Genomic DNA, 6,725 nt, shown 5'->3' with positions numbered 1-6,725 from the left:
ACGCCCTGGGCTGACTGCAGGGGCTTAATCGCTGAGCCACCCAGGTGTCCCAAGAGGTACATTCTCATTGCTGCTGTGGCTGGGTGGGTTTCTGATTGAATAGATCGCCTTTCCCCTGCACCTTGGGACCAGGGAGTGAGGAGGGGAACCTGGCTATAAGTAGGGTGTTCTACTGCTATGGACTGAACTATGTCCCCTCAAATCTCAGAGGTTGAAGCCCTGACCCAATGAGACTGTATCTGGAGACAGGGTTTTTAGGGGGGTAATCTGGGTTAGGTGAGGGCATGATAGGATTAATGTCCTTATAAGAGACATCAGGGTGCCTCCCACTCCTCCTCCCAGCCCCCATGTGCATGTGCCAAGGAAAAGTCATGGGAGCACTCAATGAGAAGGCAACCATCTACAAGCCAGGAAGAGTTCTTACCAGAAACCAAATAAGCCGGCATCTTGACCTTGAACTTCCCAGTTCTCCAAAAGTGTGAGAAATACATTTCTGCTGTTTAAGCCACCTGTGTATGGTTATGTTGTTATAGCAGCTGGAGCTAAGAAATCAACTATCTCTGTTTGCTGGGACTGAGGGTTCCCAGGATGTGAGAGTTTCAGTGCTGATACTGGGCAAGTCCTGGGAACACTGGGACAATTTGGTCACCCTAGCTGTGCCCACCACTATCCAAGTGTGCCGAGTTGGGGGAAGTGTGTCTCAGACTTCTGTTTCTTCTTCCTCAACCCCCTCTCTACATACTTCCTTGCCTCCTTGGGAAGGCAAAGTTCTCACACTTTCAAGAGCTGAGTTCTGTGTAGAAAGGCCTGGGACCTCTGACACCACCTGGGGGCGGGGGGCACACACAGTTTTTCTTGCACAACGGGAAGCTCTGTCCCTGCAGAGAGATGCTTGGCAACACTCAGTGCTTGGAGGTGCGGGGGAGGCAGCGTAGTGGGATCGATAATGGCTGAGGTGAGAGAAACCTTGGTTTCAAATCATGGGATGACTACATATTGGCAGTGCAACACTGGGCAGGTCACTGTGGGCCTTGCACAACTCCAGGGGGCGTCTGGTCCTTAACAGAATCTGAGAGCCATCCACACAGAGCACAATGCAATTGGTTGTGCCTTTTAGCTTGTGAGACATGACTGAACTGAACTCCTTTATCTCAGAATCCGTTTCCTCAGCTTTGTCAAAGGAAGATAAGACCTACTTCATGGAGCTGCAGAGAGAATTCAACAAGATAATGTGTTAGTACGTGCTGATAAGTGCTAAGCACTTGCTTTCCTTCCCTTTCCTTAACTCCCTGCGAAGCAGTAAGGTACAGCACAGCGGTTAAGACTGTGGGCTTTGGTCCCAGATTGCGAGGGTTCAAGTTGTGTGATGCTGGGAGAGGTAATCAACCTCTCTGGACCTCATAGTTCATGGCATAGAATGAGGCTGACAGTAGTTACATCCTCATGAGGCTGCACTGCTGGATGGATTTCATGAGACACCAGGGGTACAACACACTGCAGCTTTTGCATCTAAGAAGGACCCAGAGTAAGTGAGTATGACTCTGCTCTCTGTAAAAGCCACTTCCTTCACACCCTCTTCTCTTTCCTCCTTTGACCCTATGCCTCTGGATTTTTCTGGACAAAGTAAAATCCTTTTGTGTGCTTTCTTACCACCCCCCACTGAGGGTGATTGTGGAGGATGCAGTGTGAGTAAGCCTGCCTGGCACATGTTTATGGAAGTTATGCCAGGCCAGGCCTTTGCTGGGGGCCCCACGAGCACAGGAGGAGGAAGACACAGCCTCCAGCCTGGGGGTGGAGGATGCAGATGCAGGAAGGGGCCTCGGAGGGCAGAGGTGCTGGAGAGGGCACTTCCTGAAGAGAGAGGCCTTCATCTAGAGGGAGCCAGACGGACGTAAAAGTGACCTGGGTTCCTATGCTATGTAGAAACTTCTAAAAGGGTTTTCCCTCTCTCTTCCTCTGCTTGAGCTTCTGAGGTAGAGCTGCAAGGGCCTGGCAGAGACTCAGATGCCCTTGTGTCCCCTGAGGGACTGATTTCCAGAGGCTGAGGGCAGATGGTAGGGGGGAAAGAGGCCATCGTGAATAATGCAGGTCAGCGGTTCTCAACCCTGGCTGCATAGTAAATGCTTCTGGAAAACTACAGATTTTGATATAAATGGTTTTAAGAGGGGTCTGAGCATTTCTTCAACTTTTAGTTTAGAAAAAATTCAAAGCTACAGATAAGTTGAAAGAAGGATACAATGAACACCTATTACCTCTCACTTATGTTTGCCACACATACCAATCTCTCTCTTTCCAAATTTGTGTCTGTATATATATGTGTGTGTGCATATATATGTATTTTAAAGATTTTATTTATTTGTTTATTTATTTAGAGAGCAGGGGGGAGGGGCAGAGGGAGAGAGAGAATCTCAAGCAGACTCTATGCTAAGCTTAGAGCTCAATCTCACAACCCTGGGATCATGACCTGAGCCAAAACCAAGAGTCAGATGCTTAATCCACTGAGCCACCCAGGTACTCCTATATATATATATATATATATTTTTTTTTTTTTAAATCTGGATTGTTTGAGTATAAGTTGTAGACATCATAATACTTCCCCTTAAATACTTTGGCATGCTTGCACGATACTTCAGCAAAGATATTTCCCTACTAACTACAATATCATATTATACTTGAGAAATGTAGTAGTGAAATAATATAATATATATCATATAATATACCATAATATTCAAATTTACCCTATTGTCTCCAGAATGTCCTTTGTAGCTCCCCCTCTATGCAAAGATCATTCACTGCAAGTCTCTTCATTGTCCTTGAATCTAGAATAGTTCTCTTCAATTTTTTTGTCTTTCTCAACATGGACATTTTTGAAGAGTCTATGCCACTTCTGTTGTGGCACATTCGATAGTCCACAGTCTGCATCTCTCTGATTGTTTCCTCTGACTGAATTCTGGTTGAACACTTTGGTAAGAACATTGTGTGGGTGGGGTGTGCTTCCCATTGTAGCACACTGGGAATCATTTCATGCCAGTTGGTGCTGCCCTTAGTCACACTAAATTCAACATGTGGGTAAGTGTTGTCCACCACTGTACCTTCTAAATTAATAAATAATCTGAGGGGATTATATTTTGATTATATGAACACCTTGCCAACCTCTTACCCAAAGGTAAGAGAGTACATCCTTGATGCTTTGCCAAGCAGATTCTAACACAGTAATATGGCAGATGATAAGTCTCTCATTCTACCTTTCCTTCTACTTCATGGAAAGACTGTTTTGTAGAGTTTCTCCACCCTTTGACTATCACCATGAATTCAAAGATTTTTAAAAAATTGAATATGTCATAATTCACTACAAATATTAAAGCTCCAACTGGGTGTTATATGCAACTGATGAATCACTAAATTTTATCCCTGAAACTAATAATACACTATATGTGAATAAACTAGAATTTAAATAAAATCTAAAATAAATTTTTAAAAAAAGAATAAAAAAAAACCCAAGTATTAAAGTTCACATTGTCCCAAATTTGGTCATTGGGAGCCCCTTCAGGTTGGCTCCTGCGTTCCTTTGACATGTCTTCATTAGAATTTTAGGACTTCCTGAATTTTTAGTAGAACCTGAGGTTCTTGGCTCATCTTGTAGTTTCTCTGCTGCAGCCCCGAATCAGGCATGTCCTCAAGGAACCCTGCCTGATTCCTTATAAAGGAGAATGGTTTTTTAAAAACCAAGGTATGGGGACTTGGTGTGCTCATTGTTTTTGGTGTATTGTTATTTATAGGCCTTTTCAGTGGACTGAGTTTAGAAATACTTCCAAAAAAAACAAAAAAAACAAAAAAAAAACCAAAAACAAATCTTGAATTCAGTTTAGTATTTCTAATTCAAATCCAACACCATGGGTCTTTCCTTCCTTCTTTTCCCACATTTCCCACATTCCATATAGATGCTTCCTTTCTCATTTGGTGAGAACTTACTTCTCAACAATGTACTTATTAACTTTCTCTATCTCTCAATGCACATGATATCATTTTAGAATTATCATACCAGATATACTCCTAACAACAAAATTACTAAGTCACATGTGAACCTTCTTTGTGGTTCTTTTTCCCTTTCTAGAACATATCCCATTAAGGGTGTAGAGTCAGGGTACTACATCTTGAATTATTTTTATATGACTTTTATATAGATTTAGTTGTTGATTTATGTTTGAAACATGTAAAATATTTAAATGACTGAAAAACAAAAAGTACACAAAAAGGTATATATATGGGAAGTCCCATCCTTAACACTTCCATTATGCTTCTATCACCTTCTGTAGATAACTGCTTTTGTTAGAATCTCATTTACTCTTCCTGACATTGTTGTTGTTTTTTTTTTAAATAGTATTGATCCAGCTGCAAAGGAAAAGGGGATTTTTAGCTAAAGAAACCGGTTGAATCTCCCTTATTGCCTGCACTAAAAGACGATAGCATGAAATGGCAGGAAAAATAGTAGGAAACGAGGTAGGATATATTAGACAGAAGCCAGGGAAGCCGGGGGTTACTCTGGCTACAGAGTCTCAAATATTCAGATGACCCTAAAGACAACTGCCTCAGAGTTAACCTTGTAGGAAGTGAGTGCTTCCTAAGGATGGAGTCAGGAGAGTGATGAAAACAGGTGATTTCATGAGCTCTGCCCTCAGGAATAAATGCTAAGGGGATTGGAAATATGAGCCAAGGATTATGACTAAGAACGTTTCAGTCAAGCTATTAAGAAGAGAGATGACAACGGATAAAGGAGGGACAGCTGTCAGCAAGAGAAGCAGCAGGCTGGATTCCAAAAGAGTTGGCCTGGGATTCAAAAGCTGTTGTGGATGTTAAGTTTGTGCAAAAGGGCCCCCAGGGTTCCCTAAATGACAAGGGGCAAGAGCTGAATGCAGCAGTGTGTCCCTGTCTGTAAGAACCAAGGTGGGAGGTCTAATACACTGAATGAACTATGGGTTCTGATCATTAAGAAGAATCCTATTTATCTCTGTTGAGCATGCAAAGATTAAAGGCAAAGCATTGCTTAGACAAAATGATCTAATGTTCAGGGCTAAAGTCAAAGTAAGGGCAATGCTTGTCTAATTACTATTTTATCTCCTCCTTCTCCAGTGAGGAAGTGGTCTTCCACTTGGAAAGAGTAGGGTAAACATTGCAAAGAGGGAATTGAAGTCAAAGTAAGGTGAGGGGGCAGGAAAACCAGCCCAAGCAGGTGTAATGAACTTGGAGCCCTGAGCCTGATGAATTACATCCGGCAGCCCTGGAGGGACTTGGCATGTGATTTCAGAGCCGTTGCCATTAATCTTTGATAAATTATAGAGGAGATGATTTGTGTTCAGAGACAAGAGATGGGCACATGTGCTCTTGACATTCAAAAAACGGAAAAGACTGGGTTCTGGAAGTTACTGTGGAGTATGCTTGGAAGTTCTCACCAGCCAGGTTAACCGGAAGATGTGTGCGTCTTCAGGAAGGTAGGTTTTGAGTCCTGGCTCTGGTCTTAGACAAGGGCAGGACCAGCACAGGAATTTAGAAGTTAGCTCCCTGCTTTCAGGATCAGGGTGATCTGCAAAGGGTCAAATCAGGGAGAAGAAGGGCAGTTTGGTGGTGGTGGGGTTTCTCATGGCCCCTTCTGGAGTAATACCTGATTTACCCATTTATCCAGCCATGGCTGTCTGTGTCAGACTGGTTTCCCCTGAAGCAGACCCTGAGATGAGGGAGTGTGTAGAAGTGTTAGGAAGTGTTCCTGGAAATATCAGTAGGGGTCTAGGGAATTGGGACAAGATGAGAAGGGAGTATAAAGCGAAGGCCTGGAGTGGTCTGAGTCAGCCCCACAGGGAAACTGAATAAGTAATGTAGGTCTCACTTCTCTGTCTTGATCATGAAGGGGACTGTAGTGACTTCTCATCTTGTCACCTATTGATTATGGGATGCCTTAAGGGGATGTGAATTCCCAGGGCTGTGGTAGCTTGAGAACAGTCCTGACAAAGAGACTCGGGTGCTGGCTGCCCCAAATGGGTACATTCCAGGAGCTGGTCACAGGCTCAGAGGGTGTGTGGGTGTGGTGTGAACGCTGCCTGGACCCACAGTCCTGGTCCAGCTAGCTGAGCCTGGGGATGGCCCCTGTCCAAGATCAGCCAATCAAGTTGCCTCCCTTGTGAGCTTGGAGTGGGGCCCGAGAACTGCAGGGTGGAGTTTGGGCTTTGTGCAGCAGCCATGCTCTCCCATTTGGGCTCCAGGGACATCTGTCATGGTGTCTGACTGCTTGGCACCTTTAGAATACCATTCTAAAGCTTGCTGGTGTTCCTGATGTATAGGAACTGCTGACCCATGGCAGAACCCAGAGCGCTGAAATTTTGAGCATCCCTTGTAGCTGGGATAAGGCAGGGGACTCAGGTTGCACCAGTCAGGAGAACCTACATGATACTTCTGCACGGGAACAAACACAAAACTCTGGGTGGATTATCCATTTTGCTGGTGCTACTGGCAGTCCAGGCTTCTCATTTGGGGGATATTATGCCAAATTCTTGACATAGAGGTGGCAGCAGCATGATTACAGTAGGGTTGAGTTCCTGACATCCAGTGCCAATCTTTATCTTTTTAGGAAGAAGATATTAGGAGTGACACATTGAGTAACGTGGACAGAGTCTCCTTGGTGTTCAGAGAGGTGTTTGACCAAGTCTCTTGGCCATCCCAGTAGACAGATGTGG

Source organism: Canis lupus, chromosome 12 (genome assembly GCF_003254725.2).
Source record: "Canis lupus dingo isolate Sandy chromosome 12, ASM325472v2, whole genome shotgun sequence".
Lineage (NCBI taxonomy): Eukaryota > Metazoa > Chordata > Mammalia > Carnivora > Canidae > Canis > Canis lupus.
This window is presented reverse-complemented; position numbering follows the sequence as displayed.